The 20413-nt window shown below is 46.2% G+C and overlaps 12 non-coding genes across 12 annotated transcripts; all 12 read right to left on the bottom strand.

Annotated features, from left to right (window-relative positions):
* Nucleotides 1-454: 454 nt before the first annotated feature.
* On the bottom strand, nucleotides 455-572 carry LOC121311973. The gene has a single exon (XR_005949614.1). It is a non-coding gene; the product is annotated as a U5 spliceosomal RNA (small nuclear RNA).
* A 461-nt stretch (nucleotides 573-1033) lies between these two features.
* Nucleotides 1034-1227, bottom strand: LOC121311961. Its single transcript, XR_005949603.1, has one exon. It is a non-coding gene; the product is annotated as a U2 spliceosomal RNA (small nuclear RNA).
* Nucleotides 1228-6318: 5091 nt separating this feature from the next.
* On the bottom strand, nucleotides 6319-6436 carry LOC121311967. Its single transcript, XR_005949608.1, has one exon. It is a non-coding gene; the product is annotated as a U5 spliceosomal RNA (small nuclear RNA).
* A 422-nt stretch (nucleotides 6437-6858) lies between these two features.
* LOC121311969 lies at nucleotides 6859-7042 on the bottom strand. The gene has a single exon (XR_005949610.1). It is a non-coding gene; the product is annotated as a U2 spliceosomal RNA (small nuclear RNA).
* Nucleotides 7043-9303: 2261 nt separating this feature from the next.
* LOC121311972 lies at nucleotides 9304-9421 on the bottom strand. Its single transcript, XR_005949613.1, has one exon. It is a non-coding gene; the product is annotated as a U5 spliceosomal RNA (small nuclear RNA).
* A 442-nt stretch (nucleotides 9422-9863) lies between these two features.
* On the bottom strand, nucleotides 9864-10052 carry LOC121311963. Its single transcript, XR_005949605.1, has one exon. It is a non-coding gene; the product is annotated as a U2 spliceosomal RNA (small nuclear RNA).
* A 2069-nt stretch (nucleotides 10053-12121) lies between these two features.
* On the bottom strand, nucleotides 12122-12239 carry LOC121311971. The gene has a single exon (XR_005949612.1). It is a non-coding gene; the product is annotated as a U5 spliceosomal RNA (small nuclear RNA).
* Nucleotides 12240-12630: 391 nt separating this feature from the next.
* LOC121311960 lies at nucleotides 12631-12822 on the bottom strand. The gene has a single exon (XR_005949602.1). It is a non-coding gene; the product is annotated as a U2 spliceosomal RNA (small nuclear RNA).
* Nucleotides 12823-14961: 2139 nt separating this feature from the next.
* LOC121311970 lies at nucleotides 14962-15079 on the bottom strand. The gene has a single exon (XR_005949611.1). It is a non-coding gene; the product is annotated as a U5 spliceosomal RNA (small nuclear RNA).
* Nucleotides 15080-15474: 395 nt separating this feature from the next.
* Nucleotides 15475-15667, bottom strand: LOC121311958. Its single transcript, XR_005949601.1, has one exon. It is a non-coding gene; the product is annotated as a U2 spliceosomal RNA (small nuclear RNA).
* Nucleotides 15668-15849: 182 nt separating this feature from the next.
* On the bottom strand, nucleotides 15850-15967 carry LOC121311968. The gene has a single exon (XR_005949609.1). It is a non-coding gene; the product is annotated as a U5 spliceosomal RNA (small nuclear RNA).
* Nucleotides 15968-16363: 396 nt separating this feature from the next.
* On the bottom strand, nucleotides 16364-16551 carry LOC121311983. The gene has a single exon (XR_005949623.1). It is a non-coding gene; the product is annotated as a U2 spliceosomal RNA (small nuclear RNA).
* Between the last annotated feature and the right edge of the window lie 3862 nt (nucleotides 16552-20413).

Below are 20413 nucleotides of genomic sequence, written 5' to 3'. Positions count from 1 at the left end.
AAAATAGATTTCACCTCCAACTTCAGACCTTTCAGCAGAACTTCCTTCACAAAAAACTCCCGACCACCTGGTGTATTCTTCAAATCTCCGACGCTCACGGTTTTCAGCTCCTTCTCCAAATTCTCACTCCATCGAAAACGGATGAGGTTCTGCATCCTTCTCCCAGTCGCCATCGCATGCAGCTCCCAGCGCCTTCTCTTCCTCAATGGATTCTCAGGATGCTGCGGTCATGCCACATACACTTGAGATGAGCCAAGAGGCCGAGAAGCGATGCCCACAATGGTTTTGGCCAAACGCCCCGGGCGCGGCCGCCCGCCGCAGCAGTCGTGGTACTTGCTTCTCGGGCGGGCGGAGGGAGGGAGGGAAGGAAGGAAGGAAGGAAGGAAAGGTGCCGGGCTCCAACGGGGGCGACCGCCCTTTCTGTGCTCGTTCTGCTTTTAAACTCCAGGTGGAGCCCCTCCCTGAGGGGAAGGGCTGTCCAAAAATTGGATCGAACTCGTAAATGCTCCTCTCCACGGAAATCTTTAGTAAAAGGCGAAAGGTTCATTCGAGCTGTAGAGAAGCCGGAGCGTGCCTTTGCTGGTGGCCGAGCCCTTCCGGCCGGCCCAAAGGCAAAGGCCCTCCCCTCTGCCAAGCGGCAGCGAGGCCACGCACGCAAAACAAAAACAGGGAACTCCTCCCAAAACGCATCTGCCGTTCCGCCCCGGCGAAAGGGCGCTTTGCTGCTGCTGCTGCTACACTGGCCTGCTGCGTGTGTTAGGCCTGCCTGAATATGAAATATGAAAAAAAAAAAAAAAAAAAAAAAAAAAAAAAAAAGAACGAAAAGAGCGGGAAAACGGCGCGTCCCAGGAAAGGGGAGGGAGATGGAGTAGGGGTGGGCTTCCCTCCAAATCGCCTCCCCGATCAGTCTAGAGAGAGAGACCTGCTCTCTCTGTCTCTCTCTCTCTCTCTCTCTCTCTCTCTCTCTCTCTCTCTCTCTCGCTCTCGCTCGCTCGCTCTCTCTCGCTCTCTCTCTCTCTTTTGACCTTTCTGAGAAATGGGCACCGTTCCCGGAGGTACTGCAATACCGGGTCGATGCGTGGAGTGGACGGAGCAAGCCCCGCTTCCATCTCCCGCTTCCAAAAATCCATTTAATATAGACGGTCCCCCTATGGGGGACGTATCAGATATTAAACTGATAAGAACAGATTTTTTTTTTTTTTTTTTTTTTTTTAATGAAACAACAATACAATTACAATTACAATCAAATAATTACATATTTACATATTTACATACTACTAAGTAACCATACTATTACAGCGATATTTACATATTTTACAAACACACAGTACATCGGAGACATCCTATATTTGTATGGCAGTAAGGTTCTTCCATTTCTCCTTGGCGGCATTAAAGCCCCATCTATCCACATCTATTTGGATCCGCCTTTTTACCTGCCCCCGAATCTCTCTCATCACTCTGTCAGGGCACATGCTCTTGTTGTTTTTAACCAAACAGTTCCTATTTCCCCATATTTCAAATTTTATCAGACTTACTAGAAACCATAAAATAAAACCCATCTTTTTTGAATATTTTCCCAACCCACCACCATACATAATAAAATCATAATCCAAAACAAAACCCGACACCAATAATTCAAACAGAACCCCCGCCCTCTCCCACACTAATTTAGAAAAGGGGCATTCCCACAACATGTGCCTTTGTGTTTCCTCTGATAGACAGCTGTTCCTTGGACAAAAAGGGTTTCTGGTCAGGGAGTGCCTGTGTAGAACCTCCCGCACTGGAACTCGGCTATGTGCACATAACCAATTAAAATCACTGAATCTATTATCCAAGCCTTTCGGTTGGATCTCAGCCCAGGCATTTTGTGGAGTCAGTGAGAAAAAACGTACATAAAAGCTTGAAACAGACTGACGATACAACATTTTATGTGATAAACATAGATCTTTTTCTTTACAAGCTGGATTAGCCTTTGACCACACTACAGCATGTTCATACCAGGCAGGCCTGGTCTCTGCCTTGGGAACGCTGTTTGAAATAGGGGCCAGATGACGCATAGGCCAGGAAAACCAAAACTTGATAAAAAACTGCCGTTTGTGCGAGACTTCCCCAACCAAAGCAACATATAGGTTTGAAAAAAATAAACAGTCTAGTTTCAGTGGTATGTGCGGCACATCCCTCCCCCCCTCCTTTATAGGTCTGTACATAATGTCCCTCCTCACATACTCATACCTCCCTCCCCACATAAACTGAAACACTGTCCTAGTGACCCCCCTTCTCATTCTGCGAGGCAAAGGAAATACATATGCCAGGTAGACCAAAACAGGCAGAACGATGGCTTTTACTACTAGCACTTTACCTATAAAGGTTAGTCTTCTACTTTTCCAAAGTGCTAGCTGCCTACCCACCTTTTCTAACCTCTCCTCCCAATTCTTAACCTCTGCCTGGGTGCGATGAAATGTGACCCCAAGAATTTTAATACCCTCTGTACATAGTTTTAAATCACACTGTGCATCTTCTCTGTTACTCCAGGTTCCAAAATACATCATAGAAGTTTTATTTACATTCAAACAGGACCCTGAAGCTAACCCAAATCTGTGAACTAACGCTAAAGAGCTTTTTAAACTGAAATCGGAATCCAAAAATAACGTGGAATCATCGGCGTACTGTGAGATTTTCAATACCTCTCCCTTACTACCTGGGATTACCACCCCCCCCACCCTCCCGTCCCCCCGTAGAGCCGCTGCAAAGGGCTCCACAAACAAGACATAGAGGAGAGGAGAGAGCGGACAACCCTGCCTTACTCCCGATTCCTGTCGGACCTCTCTCCCCAAATTCCCATTCACTCTGAGCCTACTGAAAACCCCATTATACATAATGCCCACCCACCTCAAAAAGTGCTCACCAAACCCAAAATTTTGTAAAACCCTGAACAAAAACCCATGATGTACCCGGTCGAAAGCCTTTTGCTGATCTAAACTAACAAGCATCAGTGGTATCCTCCTGTCCTCCGCCCAGCCAATCACGTCGCGAATCAGCTGCAGGTTCCACTGGGCAGACCTGCCTGGGACTCCACAAGTCTGGTCTGTGTGCACAATATGGGGCATCGCTCTCCCCAGCCTACCTGTAAGGACCTTTGCTATTAATTTATAATCAGCATTTAATAAGGTAATGGGCCTCCAGTTCTGCAGATCAGACTTCTCTCCTTTCTTAAATAAAAGAGTGACAATGCCCTCCTTCATTGATCTCCCTAGTTCACCTTGTTTAAAGATAGCCTGAACTACCTCCAAGACATCCTTTCCCAACACCTTCCAAAATGCCAAATAAAATTCTTTCCCAAGCCCATCAGATCCCGGTACCTTCCTGCTTTTCATCCCTTTCAGGGCTGCTGTCAGCTCCTCTAAAAGTATTGGCTTCTCCAAGTCCTCTACTACTTCTTCCGGCACTCGGGACAACACCTGAGCAAGGAAAAAGCTCCCCTCCTCCTCGCTCACATCTCGCACCGAAAACAAAACTTCATAAAAGGAGCTAGCACATTCCAGTACCTCCGCAGGGTCCAATACTTCCCTGTTTTGCTTGTCCCTCAGGCTAGTGATTACCTGCCTACTCTGTCTATCTCTGATTTGCCTAAAGAAAGAATGAGTGCAAGCTTCAGTGTTAAAGACCACTTCTCCTTGCCTCCGGAACAAAAACTGTGTGGCTTTAAAAGTAAAAATATCCTTCAGCTGCTGTTTCACCTGTGCAAAATACTCCCAATTAACTGTGTGTCCCCTATTACCTAGCATGTATAATCCTTCCAAAATCCGCTGCAATCTGAAAATCTCCTTCCTTTCCCTTTTAGCCTTAGCTTTACCATACTCTTGTGACAACACTTTCACCCTCCTTTTCACCTCCTCCCACCACTCTACCACTGAACTGAAATATGGCTTCAACCCCACCCAAAACTGATAGTGCTCTAAAAAAGACTCACAGAACTCTCTCTCTTCAAGTACTTTGTTGTTAAATTTCCAATAACCTTTGCCAAACAAAGGAGCTTTAACTAAAACTTTAAGTGATATTAGATCATGATCAGAAAACCACATAGGGAGAACAGACCCAGACTGCAACTGAAAATTTTTGCTAACGAAAAAATAATCTAGCCTGCTACTAGACCCTCTGGAATTCCTCCAAGTGGCCCCCTTCATTTTTAATTTTGCAAAGGCATCAACTAACTCAAAATTTATTAACAAGGATTTCAGATATTTAAAACTAAAATCTGCATCTTGCGCTGTGTCCAAATTAATATTAAAGTCCCCTCCCATCACCACCACCCTATTAGTGACCAACAAATCCCCTAACTCAGCAAACAGATCTGCCCTTGCAGACATAAGAGGGTTTGCATATATATTAATAAACCTAAACTGTGTCCCCCCACAATCAGCATCCACCATTAAGACCCTCCCCGGTACAGGTGAAACAGTGTGCACAATTCCCACATTTTGACCCTTAAAAACAATACCCACTCCTGAAGAATGAACCCCCCCCACACTCCAACGGGATTCACCAGCCCCCCATTCTGTACTGAAGGCCTCTACATCCTTCTCATCTTTAAGGTGTACCTCTTGAAAAAAACAAACAGAAAAATCATATAATCGCAAAGAGGTAAACACAGCTGTCCTCTTCACTTTGTCTCTCAAACCCCTGACATTTACAGACATTAAATTCAAAGAAGACATTTACAAAAGCTGAAAGAAAAAAAAGGAAGAAAACCAAGCAAACTCAAGTCCCTTTTTTTTCCTCTAAAGCGGACATATGTCCAGGCCCACCTTCAGGAGGACATTCCTTCTCGTGGCTGGGTATCATTTGCCTAGTATTACCAAGAGCCAAAACTTGCTCTTGGATTTCTTCTAAAGTAGCTCCCAGTTCAGCACTGCCTGTGCTGCCTTCACTCCAGTCTCTGACAGCTCCCTCTTCTGACAGTTCTTCTAAAGCTTCCCCCTCCTCTTCTACCAGCAAAGCGTCATAGGGATTAACGGAAAGCGGGATCCCCTCTACCTTCCGTTTAGTGACAGCCTCTGATTGACTCTTTGACGGTTCGTCAACGCTTTTCCGTTTCTCCCTACCTCTCTTCATCTCGCTCCAGTGCTGCTGGTTCCCAGGAAGCGGTTCGCTGTAGTCACGGGAGGAAGCCAGCACCCTACGACTGGGCCCGCCTGCAACCTCCTCCTCTCCCTCCTTCTCCTCCTCCATTTCCTGTGGGGTTTCTGGGACAGTCTCCCCCGTACCTGCTGATTCTTCCTCCACCGGCTCCTCTCTTCGGACTGCATCTGCATATGTTGCACTCCTCTTTGGGCACTGTTTGAACAGGTGCTCCTCAGAGTTACAGATGCTGCATTTTTTAATTTTGTCACAGTCCTTGGTCTCATGATCTGTGCCTTGGCAGTTGCGACAGACCATGTTCTTGCAAGTGGCAACCAGGTGCCCAAAAATCCCACATTTCCTGCAGTACTGGGGCTGTCCGCTGTAAAACAGGTAGCCCCTGTTTGGCCCAATTGTAAAGTTGGCCGGCGGGTGCTTAAACCCATCAGAGCTGCTCTTATCAGGCTTTAGAGTTACCCGGAACTGTCTTTTGCCTGTCCATATGCCATGCTTGTCTCTGACTGGTAATCCCCCGGAAACAGTTTTGCAGTACCGAGACAAGAACAGCTCAATATCAAAGTCACTGATATATGGGTTAAACATGTGCACTGTTATTACCCTGTGGTCTTTGTGCCAAAGTGGCTCCATGTTATAAAAAGACAAAGGCTTTTCTGTTGCTTTCTCTTCAAAAATCTTTAGAAAGGTATCATAAACAACACCACTTTCAAAAGTTAAGTCCAAAAATCTTTGGCTGTTATTCACCTGTAAGCAGTAGATCTGAGCAGGTACAAAGCGCAGTTGTCCCAGCAAAACCTTCTCCACGAACTGATCACGATCCAGGAAATCCTCCTTGTTCTCCTCTTTCCATCTGAAACGGACGGTATTCCGTAGTCCAGCCCCGGGTGCTGACTTGAGTGAAGATTTAGACGTCATCTTCGTGTCACCTTCTTTTTCTCTCAGATAGAGCAAACTGCGGTCATGCCACACACTTGCTCTGAGCCAAGAGGCCGAGAAGCGATGCCCACAATGGTTTTAGCCAAACGCCCCGGGCGCGGCCGCCCGCCGCAGCAGTCGTGGTACTTGCTTCTCGGGCGGGCGGGCGGAGGGAGGGAGGGAGGAAGGAAGGAAGGAAAGGTGCCGGGCTCCAACGGGGGCGACCGCCCTTTCTGTGCTCGTTCTGCTTTTAAACTCCAGGTGGAGCCCCTCCCTGAGGGGAAGGGCTGTCCAAAAATTGGATCGAACTCGTAAATGCTCCTCTCCACGGAAATCTTTAGTAAAAGGCGAAAGATTCATTCGAGCTGTAGAGAAGCCGGAGCGTGCCTTTGCTGGTGGCCGAGCCCTTCCGGCCGGCCCAAAGGCCCAAAGGCCCTCCCCTCTGCCAAGCGGCAGCGAGGCCACGCACGCAAAACAAAAACAGGGAACTCCTCCCAAAACGCATCTGCCGTTCCGCCCCGGCGAAAGGGCGCTTTGCTGCTGCTGCTACACTGGCCTGCTGCGTGTGTTAGGCCTGCCTGAATATGAAAAAAAAAAAAAAAAAAAAAAAAAAAAAAAAAAGAACGAAAAGAGCGGGAAAACGGCGCGTCCCAGGAAAGGGGAGGTGGGGAGGGAGGGAGGGTTAGGGTGGGGCTCTCTCTCTCTCTCTCTCTCTCTCTCTCTCGCTCTCTCTCTCTCTCTCTCGCTCTCTCTCTCTCTCTCTCTCTCTCTCTCTCTCTCTCTCTCTCTCTCTTTTGACCTTTCTGAGAAATGGGCACCGTTCCCGGAGGTACTGCAATACCGGGTCGATGCGTGGAGTGGACGGAGCAAGCCCCGCTTCCATCTCCCGCTTCCAAAAATCCATTTAATATAGACGGTCCCCCTATGGGGGACGTATCAGATATTAAACTGATAAGAACAGATTTGATTTGATTTTTATAATAAATTTAATCTTAACAATTAACAACACAAAAACATTCAAAAAACACAACACTTATTACAATTACAAAACTGAACACAAATCAAAAACTAGCTTTTACATATACAAAAATAACTAAACAGAAACCATTACTTTACTTTAACAAAACAAAACATCCAAAAAAAACACACAATACTAATTCCCATTACAGCACAAAAACACAGTCTAATAAACAAAAACTAACCATATATTCTAACAATACAAGAAAATGACCTTCAATTTACATATATGCAAAACTACAAACAAAGTATTACTATGCTCCCCAAAAACAAAGCCCCATATTCCCAATTATTTTATCATTCAAAACAACAAAAACACAAACACTATTATTTCATTATAATAATCATTACACAAACATACAAAAAAAAAAAAACAAAAACAAAAAAAAACCATATTCCCCTATTTCTTTTCCGCCTCCCTCCTTGCTATATCTGCCCTCCATCTAGCACATTGCAAAATCTTGTCTTTCTCAATTTCATATTTCTCTATCTCACCTTCTAACGTAGGTCCCTTTCTCAGTCTTTCATTCCAGGTCATTAATTCAAGGCATTCTTTTTCACAAAAACAATACATTAACGCAAGTCTATACATCGAAGTCTCTACATATTTATCGCCTTCCTTTCTCTTCTTCTCCTCTTCTATTTTCAACTTCTCCGCCCAAGAAAGCTTTGCGTATTCCTCCTTTTCCCGTTTCCTTTTCTCCTTTGCATCTTCCTTTTCTCTCTGCTGATTGCTTCTTCTTTTCCTCCTTTCCTCCTCTTCCTCCACACTTTCAGACCAGCTCGGACCGACTACACCCTCACTGGCACTCTCTTCGCTGCTACTCACAGCTCCCGCTCCTCTCTCTTTCCGCTTCTTTAGAATTTCACTCTCCGTTCCCTCCATCGCCACACTCTCTTGCACCTTGTCCGCCCCACCATCACCTTCACCCACACCACCACCACACATACCCACACCTGCACCCCCTTTCACTTCATTACCACTCATACCCCCTCCACCACTAACCACTCTCACCACACCACCTTCCTTACTTACATCACCACCCCCTTTACTCCCTCCACTCAATCCCTTTCCACTCCCATCTTTCTTTGCACCATCACCACCCTCCTTTGCTTGCTCACCATCCATACCACCTCCACTCTCTCCCTCTCCACTCCCATCATTCCTTGCACCGTCACCACCCTCACTTTCTCTCTCACCATCCATACCACGCTTTCCACATTCTCTGTACAGGTGGTCCAAAGCTCCACACACACTACAACTCTTTGGGGTTTTACAGGTCTTTGCTTCATGTCCTTTCCTCCTGCATTTCTGGCAAACCATCGCTTCACATTCACTCGCCTCATGCCCTTCAGTGTCACATTTAAAGCACTTTTTCGGTTGCCCAGGGTAGCTTAAAAAACCCCTGTTTCCCCCAATCTGCACTCGTCCCGGAGGGTGTATTATACCCCCCTCCTTTGAACTACAAATCCTCAACCGTACAAAAAACTTCCACTTCCCAGTCCAGATACCAACAGGGTCAAGTACTTTAAAAGGTCCCGAAATAATGTCACACACCCGCTTGACATACTGTACAACTTCTTCTTCTCCAACATATGGGTTGTACATAAAAACAAACAGAGGTCTAACTTCCCTTGCAAATAAAGGGTCTCCAATATACAGAGAAAAAGGTTTTTCATTTTTCCTCTTTTGGTAAACATCCCAAACACTTTGAGCCAGTTCTTCATTGTACAAAGCTAAATCAAAAAACTTGTCATAGTTCTGAAAACAAAATATCGACTTCACCTCCAACTGCAGTCCTTTCAGCAAAACTTCCTTCACAAAGAACTCCCGACCACCTGGTGTATTCTTCCAATCAGCAACGTCCACAGTCTTCAGCTCCTTCTCCAAATTCTCACTCCATCGAAAACGGATGAGGTTCTGCATCCTTCTCCCAGTCGCCATCGTATACAGCTCCCAGCGCCTTCTCTTCCTCACTGGATTCTCAGGATGCTGCGGTCATGCCACATACACTTGATCTGAGCCAAGAGGCCGAGAAGCGATGCCCACAATGGTTTTGGCCAAACGCCCCGGGCGCGGCCGCCCGCCGCAGCAGTCGTGGTACTTGCTTCTCGGGCGGGCGGAGGGAGGGGGAGGGAGGAAGGAAGGAAGGAAGGAAGGAAGGAAAGGTGCCGGGCTCCAACGGGGGCGACCGCCCTTTCTGTGCTCGTTCTGCTTTTAAACTCCAGGTGGAGCCCCTCCCTGAGGGGAAGGGCTGTCCAAAAATTGGATCGAACTCGTAAATGCTCCTCTCCACGGAAATCTTTAGTAAAAGGCGAAAGGTTCATTCGAGCTGTAGAGAAGCCGGAGCGTGCCTTTGCTGGTGGCCGAGCCCTTCCGGCCGGCCCAAAGGCCCAAAGGCCCTCCCCTCTGCCAAGCGGCAGCGAGGCCACGCACGCAAAACAAAAACAGGGAACTCCTCCCAAAACGCATCTGCCGTTCCGCCCCGGCGAAAGGGCGCTTTGCTGCTGCTGCTACACTGGCCTGCTGCGTGTGTTAGGCCTGCCTGAATATGAAATATGAAAAAAAAAAAAAAAAAAAAAAAAAAAAAAAAAAAGAACGAAAAGAGCGGGAAAACGGCGCGTCCCAGGAAAGGGGAGGTGGGGAGGGGGGAGGGGTTAGGTGCTCTCTCTCTCTCTCTCTCTCTCTCTCTCTCTCTCTCTCTCTCTCTCTCTCTCTCTCTCTCTCTCTCTCTCTCTCTCTCTCTCGCTCGCTCTCTCTCTCTCTCTCTCTCTCTCTCTTTTGACCTTTCTGAGAAATGGGCACCGTTCCCGGAGGTACTGCAATACCGGGTCGATGCGTGGAGTGGACGGAGCAAGCCCCGCTTCCATCTCCCGCTTCCAAAAATCCATTTAATATAGACGGTCCCCCTATGGGGGACGTATCAGATATTAAACTGATAAGAACAGATTTTTTTTTTTTTTTTTTTTTTTTTTGAAAATATTTTATTAATTCTTTTCAAAAGAAAACATTACATTTATGGCTATAAACCATATCTATTACAAATCATCACAAAGAAAACAAAAACAAACAAAAACATTCAAAAACAACCAAAAACAAAAAACAAAAACATTTCATTACAATAAACTTTAGCATAATCAAAATAACAAAAAAAACACACAATACATTAATTCTTCAAAAATAACAGAGCCATCAATTTTCCAAAATGAAAACATATCAATTTTCCAAAGTTTTAAACATATGCAACAACAAATATTTCAAAAACAAACACAAAAACAAATCTTTTATTCCCACTCCCACTCTTCAGTTCCAACATTTCTTTTTCAACTCAAAAATCATATTCAACACAGAACAAAAACTTTCTTTTAAACCTCTTTACTTCTTAATAATCCCCTTTCTTTTCTCTTCATCTTTCCATCTTGCACATAACAAAACTCTATTCCTTTCTGTTCTGTATTTTTTTACCTCTGCCTCTGTTATCACCCCCTTCAGCAATCTCTCCTTCCAAGCCATTAACTCAAAAAACTCCCTCCTACAAAGACTCCGCATTAAATTATCCTCCTTTTCTTCCATTATTTTTCCCTCAAAATCCCTCGGTTCCAGTCCTCTTAAAGGGTCTCCTCTTCTTTTCCTCATCTCCTCCTTCTCCACGCTTTCATACCAGCTGGGCCCAGCTGCACCCTCATTGGCACTCTCCTCACTCCTGCTCCCGGCTCCAGGTTCTCTGTCCTTCCGCTTTTTCTTTATTTCACTCTCCGTTTCCTCCATCGCCTCACTCTCTTGCACCTTGTCCGCCCCACCATCACCTTCACCCACACCACCACCACACATACCCACACCTGCACCCCCTTTCACTTCCTTACCACTCATACCCCCTCCACCACTAACCACTCTCACCACACCACCTTCCTTACCTTACTTACATCACCACCCCCTTTACCCTCCTTTGCCGCTCCACTCAACCTCCCTTTCCACTCCCATCATTCTTTGCACCATCACCACCCTCACTTGCTCTCTCACCACCCATACCACGCTTTCCACACTCTCTGTACAGGTGATCCAGTGCTCCACACATACTGCAACTTTTGGGGTTTTACAGTCCATCGCTTCATGTCCTTTCCGCCTGCATTTCTGGCAGAACATTACTTGGCACTCGCTCGCCTCATGCCCTTCAGTGTTACACTTAAAACACTTTCGCGGCTGCCCAGGGTAACTTAAAAAACCCCTGTTTCCCCCAATCTGTACTCGTCCCGGAGGGTGTACTATACCCCCCTCCTTTGAACTGCAGATCTTCAGCCTCACAATAAATTTCCACTTCCCAGTCCATATACCTATAGGGTCAAGCACTTTAAAAGGTCCCGAAATAATGTCGCAAAAACGGCCAACATACTGTGCGACTTCCTCCTGCCCAACATATGGGTTATACATGAAAACAAACAAAGGCCGAACTTCCCTTGCAAATAACGGATCTGCAATATACATCGAAAAAGGCCTTTCATTTTTCTTCTCCTGGTAAGTATCCCAAACACTTTGAGCCAACTCCTCACTGCACAAAACCAAATCAAAAAACTTTTCATAATTCTGGAAACAAAAAATAGACTTCACCTCCAGTTTCAGTCCTTTTAAGAGCACCTCCTTCACAAAGAATTCTCGCCCGCCTGGTGTATCCTTCAGTTCTGCAGCATCGACGATCTTCAATTCTTTCTCCAAAACCTCACTCCATCGGAAACGGATCAGGTTCTGCATCCTCCTTCCAGTCGCCATCGTATTCCGCTCCCAGCGCCTTCTCTTCCTCACTGGATCCTCAGGATGCTGCGGTCATGCCACATACACTTGAGCAGAGCCAAGAGGCCGAGAAGCGATGCCCACAATGGTTTTGGCCAAACGCCCCGGGCGCGGCCGCCCGCCGCAGCAGTCGTGGTACTTGCTTCTCGGGCGGGCGGAGGGAGGAAGGAAGGAAGGAAGGAAGGAAGGAAGGAAGGAAAGGTGCCGGGCTCCAACGGGGGCGACCGCCCTTTCTGTGCTCGTTCTGCTTTTAAACTCCAGGTGGAGCCCCTCCCTGAGGGGAAGGGCTGTCCAAAAATTGGATCGAACTCGTAAATGCTCCTCTCCACGGAAATCTTTAGTAAAAGGCGAAAGGTTCATTCGAGCTGTAGAGAAGCCGGAGCGTGCCTTTGCTGGTGGCCGAGCCCTTCCGGCCGGCCCAAAGGCCCAAAGGCCCTCCCCTCTGCCAAGCGGCAGCGAGGCCACGCACGCAAAACAAAAACAGGGAACTCCTCCCAAAACGCATCTGCCGTTCCGCCCCGGCGAAAGGGCGCTTTGCTGCTGCTGCTACACTGGCCTGCTGCGTGTGTTAGGCCTGCCTGAATATGAAATATGAAAAAAAAAAAAAAAAAAAAAAAAAAAAAAAAAAAAGAACGAAAAGAGGGGGAAAACGGCGCGTCCCAGGAAAGGGGGGTGGGGGGGAGGCTCTCTCTCTCTCTCTCTCTCTCTCTCTCTCTCTCTCTCTCTCTCTCTCTCTCTCTCTCTCTCTCTCTCTCTCTCTCTTTTGACCTTTCTGAGAAATGTGCACCGTTCCCGGAGGTACTGCAATACCGGGTCGATGCGTGGAGTGGACGGAGCAAGCCCCGCTTCCATCTCCCGCTTCCAAAAATCCATTTAATATAGACGGTCCCCCTATGGGGGACGTATCAGATATTAAACTGATAAGAACAGATTTTTTTTTTTTTTTTTTTTTTTTTATTTGAAAATATTTTATTAATTCTTTTCAAAAGAAAACATTACATTTATGGCTATAAACCATATCTATTACAAATCATCACAAAGAAAAACAAAAACAAACAAAAACATTCAAAAACAACCAAAAAAACAAAAAACAAAATCATTTCATTACAATAAACTTTAGCATAATCAAAATAACAGAAAAAACACACAATACATTAATTCTTCAAAAATAACAGAGCCATCAATTTTCCAAAATGAAACATATCAATTTTCCAAAGTTTTAAACATATGCAACAACAAATATTTCAAAAACAAAAAACAAAAAACAATCTTTTATTCCCACTCCCACTCTTCAGTTCCAACATTTCTTTCTCAACTCAAAAATCATATTCAACACAGAACAAAAACTTTCTTTTAAACCTCTTTACTTCTTAATAATCCCCTTTCTTTTCTCTTCATCTTTCCATCTTGCACATAACAAAACTCTATTCCTTTCTGTTCTGTATTTTTTTACCTCTGCCTCTGTTATCACCCCCTTCAACAATCTCTCCTTCCAAGCCATTAACTCAAAAAACTCCCTCCTACAAAGACTCCGCATTAAATTATCCTCCTTTTCTTCCATTATTTTTCCCTCAAAATCCCTCGGTTCCAGTCCTCTTAAAGGGTCTCCTCTTCTTTTCCTCATCTCCTCCTTCTCCACGCTTTCATACCAGCTGGGCCCAGCTGCACCCTCGTTGGCACTCTCCTCACTCCTGCTCCCGGCTCCAGGTTCTCTGTCCTTCCGCTTTTTCTTTATTTCACTCTCCGTTTCCTCCATCGCCTCACTCTCTTGCACCTTGTCCGCCCCACCATCACCTTCACCACCACCACCTACACCCACACCTCCACCCCCTTTCACTTCCTTACCACTCATACCCCCTCCACCACTAACCACTCTCACCACACCACCTTCCTTACTTACATCACCACCCCCTTTACTCCCTCCACTCATTCCCTTTCCACTCCCATCTTTCTTTGCACCATCACCACCCTCCTTTGCTCGCTCACCATCCATACCACTCCCACCTCCACTCTTTTCTTCTCCACTCCCATCATTCTTTGCACCATCACCACCCTCACTTGCTCTCTCACCACCCATACCACGCTTTCCACACTCTCTATACAGGTGATCCAGTGCTCCACATATACTGCAACTTTTTGGGGTTTTACAGTCCATCGCTTCATGTCCTTTCCGCCTGCATTTCTGGCAGAACATTACTTTGCACTCGCTCGCCTCATGCCCTTCAGTGTTACACTTAAAACACTTTCGCGGCTGCCCAGGGTAACTTAAAAAACCCCTGTTTCCCCCAATCTGTACATGACCCGGAGGGTGTACTATACCCCCCTCCTTTGAACTGCAGATCTTCAGCCTCACAATAAATTTCCACTTCCCAGTCCATATACCTATAGGGTCAAGCACTTTAAAAGGTCCCGAAATAATGTCGCAAAAACGGCCAACATACTGTGCGACTTCCTCCTGCCCAACATATGGGTTATACATGAAAACAAACAAAGGCCGAACTTCCCTTGCAAATAACGGATCTGCAATATACATCGAAAAAGGCCTTTCATTTTTCTTCTCCTGGTAAGTATCCCAAACACTTTGAGCCAACTCCTCACTGCACAAAACCAAATCAAAAAACTTTTCATAATTCTGGAAACAAAAAATAGACTTCACCTCCAGTTTCAGTCCTTTTAAGAGCACCTCCTTCACAAAGAATTCTCGCCCGCCTGGTGTATCCTTCAATTCTGCAGCATCGACGATCTTCAATTCTTTCTCCAAAACCTCACTCCATCGGAAACGGATCAGGTTCTGCATCCTCCTTCCAGTCGCCATCGTATTCCGCTCCCAGCGCCTTCTCTTCCTCACTGGATCCTCAGGATGCTGCGGTCATGCCACATACACTTGAGCAGAGCCAAGAGGCCGAGAAGCGATGCCCACAATGGTTTTGGCCAAACGCCCCGGGCGCGGCCGCCCGCCGCAGCAGTCGTGGTACTTGCTTCTCGGGCGGGCGGAGGGAGGAAGGAAGGAAGGAAGGAAGGAAGGAAGGAAGGAAGGAAAGGTGCCGGGCTCCAACGGGGGCGACCGCCCTTTCTGTGCTCGTTCTGCTTTTAAACTCCAGGTGGAGCCCCTCCCTGAGGGGAAGGGCTGTCCAAAAATTGGATCGAACTCGTAAATGCTCCTCTCCACGGAAATCTTTAGTAAAAGGCGAAAGGTTCATTCGAGCTGTAGAGAAGCCGGAGCGTGCCTTTGCTGGTGGCCGAGCCCTTCCGGCCGGCCCAAAGGCCCAAAGGCCCTCCCCTCTGCCAAGCGGCAGCGAGGCCACGCACGCAAAACAAAAACAGGGAACTCCTCCCAAAACGCATCTGCCGTTCCGCCCCGGCGAAAGGGCGCTTTGCTGCTGCTGCTACACTGGCCTGCTGCGTGTGTTAGGCCTGCCTGAATATGAAAATGAAAAAAAAAAAAAAAAAAAAAAAAAAAAAAAAAAAAAAAAAGAACGAAAAGAGCGGGAAAACGGCGCGTCCCAGGAAAGGGGAGGGTGGGTGTGTGTGCTCTCTCTCTCTCTCTCTCTCTCTCTCTCTCTCTCTCTCTCTCTCTCTCTCTCTCTCTCTCTCGCTCTCTCTCTCTTTGTCCTTTCTGAGAAATGGGCACCGTTCCCGGAGGTACTGCAATACCGGGTCGATGCGTGGAGTGGACGGAGCAAGCCCCGCTTCCATCTCCCGCTTCCAAAAATCCATTTAATATAGACGGTCCCCCTATGGGGGACGTATCAGATATTAAACTGATAAGAACAGATACTACACTTGATCTGAGCCAAGAGGCCGAGAAGCGATGCCCACAATGGTTTTGGCCAAACGCCCCGGGCGCGGCCGCCCGCCGCAGCAGTCGTGGTACTTGCTTCTCGGGCGGGCGGAAGGAAGGAAGGAAGGAAGGAAGGAAGGAAGGAAAGGTGCCGGGCTCCAACGGGGGCGACCGCCCTTTCTGTGCTCGTTCTGCTTTTAAACTCCAGGTGGAGCCCCTCCCTGAGGGGAAGGGCTGTCCAAAAATTGGATCGAACTCGTAAATGCTCCTCTCCACGGAAATCTTTAGTAAAAGGCGAAAGGTTCATTCGAGCTGTAGAGAAGCCGGAGCGTGCCTTTGCTGGTGGCCGAGCCCTTCCGGCCGGCCCAAAGGCCCAAAGGCCCTCCCCTCTGCCAAGCGGCAGCGAGGCCACGCACGCAAAACAAAAACAGGGAACTCCTCCCAAAACGCATCTGCCGTTCCGCCCCGGCGAAAGGGCGCTTGCTGCTGCTGCTGCTACACTGGCCTGCTGCGTGTGTTAGGCCTGCCTGAATATGAAATATGAAAAAAAAAAAAAAAAAAAAAAAAAAAAAAAAAAAAAAAAAAAAAAAAGAACGAAAAGAGCGGGAAAACGGCGCGTCCCAGGAAAGGGGAGGTGGGGTCCTAGGGTGTGGGGCTCTCTCTCTCTCTCTCTCTCTCTCTCTCTCTCTCTCTCTCTCTCTCTCTCTCCTCTCTTTTGACCTTTCTGAGAAATGGGCACCGTTCCCGGAGGTACTGCAATACCGGGTCGATGCGTGGAGTGGACGGAGCAAGCCCCGCTTCCATCTCCCGCTTCCAAAAATCCATTTAATATAGACGGTCCCCCTATGGGGGACGTATCAGATATTAAACTGATAAGAACAGATTTTTTTTTTTTTTTTTTTTTTGGAAAAATAATTTTATTTAATCTTCTCACTACAATACAGTGTTGTTCACAGTTATAACATTTAAAAAATCAGTCATTTTCAAACATTATACTTTACAGCACTCTAAAAATATGGTTGCATCCCATTATACATGCAACTAGAAACATGACAGCAAGATATCCTATTTTCTAACAGTTTAAAACCCTGGTAAAACATCTACATTTCATGATACATCCATTGCACAGGTAAACTCATAGTCTATTGATTGTAAAAATTAAAGCACATTAATACAGGCAGGTACCGTAAAACTGTTTAAAACCTCACTCACTCAATTGTGAAAACCAGAGTATGTGTCATAAATAATCTGCTTCACCCCCTATTGTGAGCCCCCTAACCAACTCCAGACCGGCCCGCAAGGGCACACCAGCTGCCACGCCACTTCTTCCTCGCGCTGTCATGCCCTTCCAGTATCCCGTCCCGAAGCTGGTACTCGCTGAGGCTGCGGCAGGCCAATTTCATGCACTCCTTTCCATCCATGTATTTCTTCTTGAAGACCAACACGTTTCTTGTAGCCCACAGAGCATGATTGACACAATTTATGACAATCCATAAACACACCCCATCCTTCTTATTTGTTTTGCTCGGGGTTATACCGTACAAGACGTGTTTGCTCTCCAATTGGTCATAGTCCATGAAACTCCCGATCAGCCCCCTTGCCTCCTTCCAGACTTTCTGGGCCTGCACACAGCCCCAGAGTAGGTGTTCCACTGTTTCTTCTGCCCGGCAGCCCTCAAAAGGGCATCTCGGGTTCTTGGCCAGCGATCTTCGGTGCATGACAGCTCTTACCGGGAGAATCTGGTGTACCACCTGCCAAGCCTGGTCCTTGTGTCGGTTCAAGAGGCTCGGATGAGCCACCTGTCGCCAAATTCCTTCCACAACCTGTGGGTGAAAAAAGGAAATATCGCACATTTTATCTCTGTCCTTCACAATTGCCAAGACCTTCCGGGATTCTTTCCATGCCTCGGGTTCGATTTCTGTTAAAACTTGTGCCTGTAAAGTTTTCTTTATTTTGTTATAACAGTAGGGCAAATCTTCTGACAAGGGCACCGACAAGGAAGAGTGAAACATTTTAAAAGCTCTTAAAGATCCCCCCAAATAAAACTTTACAAAACAGGCAGCCTTACACTTCCCGAACAAACACAAGTTCACATGCACCCACGTGAACCTCAGCAGCAAGGTTTGTGCCAAGTCCGGGATCCCCTTTCCTCCACACCTCACACTCCTGTACACAACCTCCCTTCTTAACATCTCGCACTTCATTCCCCAGAAGAAGCACATCACCTTTCTTGTTAAAATTCTTAAAACGTCCCTAGATGGGGGGTACACAATAGCCACGTACAATAACATTGGTAAAATCACTGCCTTTAAAATTAGTCTTTTACCTTCAAAAGATAGCTCCCTGAGACTCCACAGACCCAGTTTCTGGGACACCTTACTCGTCACCTCTTCCCAGCTCTTCTGTCCAGACCCCTGTGCGTTCACTTTGATTCCCAGCATCCTAATACAATCTGTTTTAAAACACAAATCTATACTGGGTACTCTGCCCCACCTTCCAAACAGCATACACTCACTCTTGTTCCTGTTCAGTTTTGACCCCGAAGCACTGCAGAAATCTTCGGTCCGCTCCAAAGCCTTCACAATGGAGAGCTCATCTCGACAGACAATCGATACATCATCCATGTATAGTAAACACTTTACTTGATCCCCTTTGCTACCAGGTATAAACAGTCCACTGATTAACCTTTCAGCCCTGATTGCGTTTGCTAGCGGTTCCATGCAACAAATAAATAATAGAGGTGATAAAGGACAGCCTTGGCGCACCCCACTCCGAATCTTAACTGGTTTGGTCGTGCTCCCATTTACCAAAATAACACTTTCGATCTCTGAATACAAGATTTTAATCCAATTCACGAACCTGATCGGAAACCCCATTTTGGACAATACACCAAACATGTACTTGTGCGCAATCCTATCGTATGCCTTTTCTAAGTCCAAATTCAGGACGCAAAGCGGGAGCTCCCTCTCCCTGGCATAACCGATAGTGTCCCTCATGAGTATCAGGCTGTCCATTATCCTCCTCCCCGGGACTGCACATACCTGGTCCGGGTGAATGACAGTATCGATAACCTTCTTCATTCTGCAGGTAATGAGCTTTGCTAGTAGTTTGTAGTCTGTGTTCTGCAGGCTGATTGGACGCCAGTTCTTTAGGTCTTCTCTGTCACCTTTCTTGTGTAGGAGTGTGATGATTCCCCTCCGAAAGGAAGGGGGCATTTCTCCAGCATTACAAATCTCCCTGAATAAAACTAATAAATCAAATTTTAAGACATCCCAAAATTCAATATAAAATTCTATTGGCAGTCCATCTCCCCCTGGTGTTTTATTCAACTTAAAAGACTTGGCTATACTTTCCATTTCTAAAACAGTGAAATCCACACACATATTTTCTGTTTGCACCCCCTGTAAAACCTTATCAATGTTTTTTAAAAGGTCATTACATCTCCCCTCGTCTATTTCTTTCTCTTCGTACAGCTGTCCATAAAAGTTTTCTACCACCTCCAGTATTTCCCCCTGCTCCGTCCTTGTTTTCCCATCCTCCCCCTTCAATCCTGCCATGCCTTTCTTTCTCTCCACCACCTTTTTAAAAAAGAACCTTGTACATTTCTCATTATTTTCCAGGCATTCTGCTTTGCTTAAGAATATAACCCTGTCACATTTCCTTTTAAACACCTCTTGTATTTTCCTTTTTGTTTCTGCAATCTGCTGGAAGACCTCCGCCCCTGCCCTTGCCTGCGTAAACAATCTTTGCAGCTTTATTTGCAGTATTTTGTACTTCATCTTTTCCTTTTGCACCTTACTTCTACTTTCACCAATAAAAAAATTCTGGATCTTTGTTTTCACCATCTCCCACCACTCTGCCTCTGTGTTATAAAATCCTTTTAAGCTCCTCCACCCCTCATACCATTCTTTGAACCTTTCCTTAATTCCTTTCTCTCTTAACAACTTTGTGTTTAGTTTCCATATTCCCCTTTTGTTTTCTACTACCACCCCTAAATCGAACTTCCCACTCACCATCAGGTGGTCGGAGAAAAAGACTGGTGTCAACACACATTGTGTACACTTTATATCCCCTGTCATAAACACCATATCGATTCTTGACTTGCTCTTCCCCTGGGGGCTAAACCAAGTGAAACCTCCCTTGACATTTAAGGATCTGTACACATCTATCAATTTAAAATCTTTAACGATCTGCAGTAACAGCCCGGATGTCTTGTCTAATTTAAAACCTTTCAACCCCTCCTGCCTATCCTTTGAAGATAGGACACAGTTCCAGTCACCCCCCATTAAGATTGGTAATGCTGTAACTAAAAAAGGTCTTAACCTATTAAACAAGGCAAATCTCTCCTCTTTGTCCGGTGATGCATAAACATTAATTAAGATGAGTTCTTTCCCACCATATAAAACTCTCGCCATTAATGCCCTTCCATCCATTATAACCATGCTTTCTTTTATTGCACACTTCTTAGTTTTCAATAAAATTGCCACCCCGGCATTCCTATTTTCGTTTGTTCCGGACCACACTGACTCCCCCACCGTCCACCTTTCCTCCCAATGCTTATATTCTTTACTAAAACCAATTCCACATTCCTGCAGAAACATGATATCTGCATCGATTCCCTTCAAATAATCTAAAACAGACATGCTCCTAACTGAGCTAACTATGCTCCTGACGTTCACAGAAGCCACAGAAAGATTCATAGCCATCAGAAGATATAAAACACACAGTCATCTCTACTACTTGTGTAAAGACCCTGCCTGTAACACCTCCTCAAAATT

This window comes from Polyodon spathula, unplaced genomic scaffold (genome assembly GCF_017654505.1).
Source record: "Polyodon spathula isolate WHYD16114869_AA unplaced genomic scaffold, ASM1765450v1 scaffolds_3450, whole genome shotgun sequence".
NCBI classification, from domain to species: Eukaryota; Metazoa; Chordata; class Actinopteri; order Acipenseriformes; family Polyodontidae; genus Polyodon; species Polyodon spathula.
Note: the sequence above shows the minus strand (reverse complement) of the source record. Positions and strands in the feature narration are given on the sequence as shown.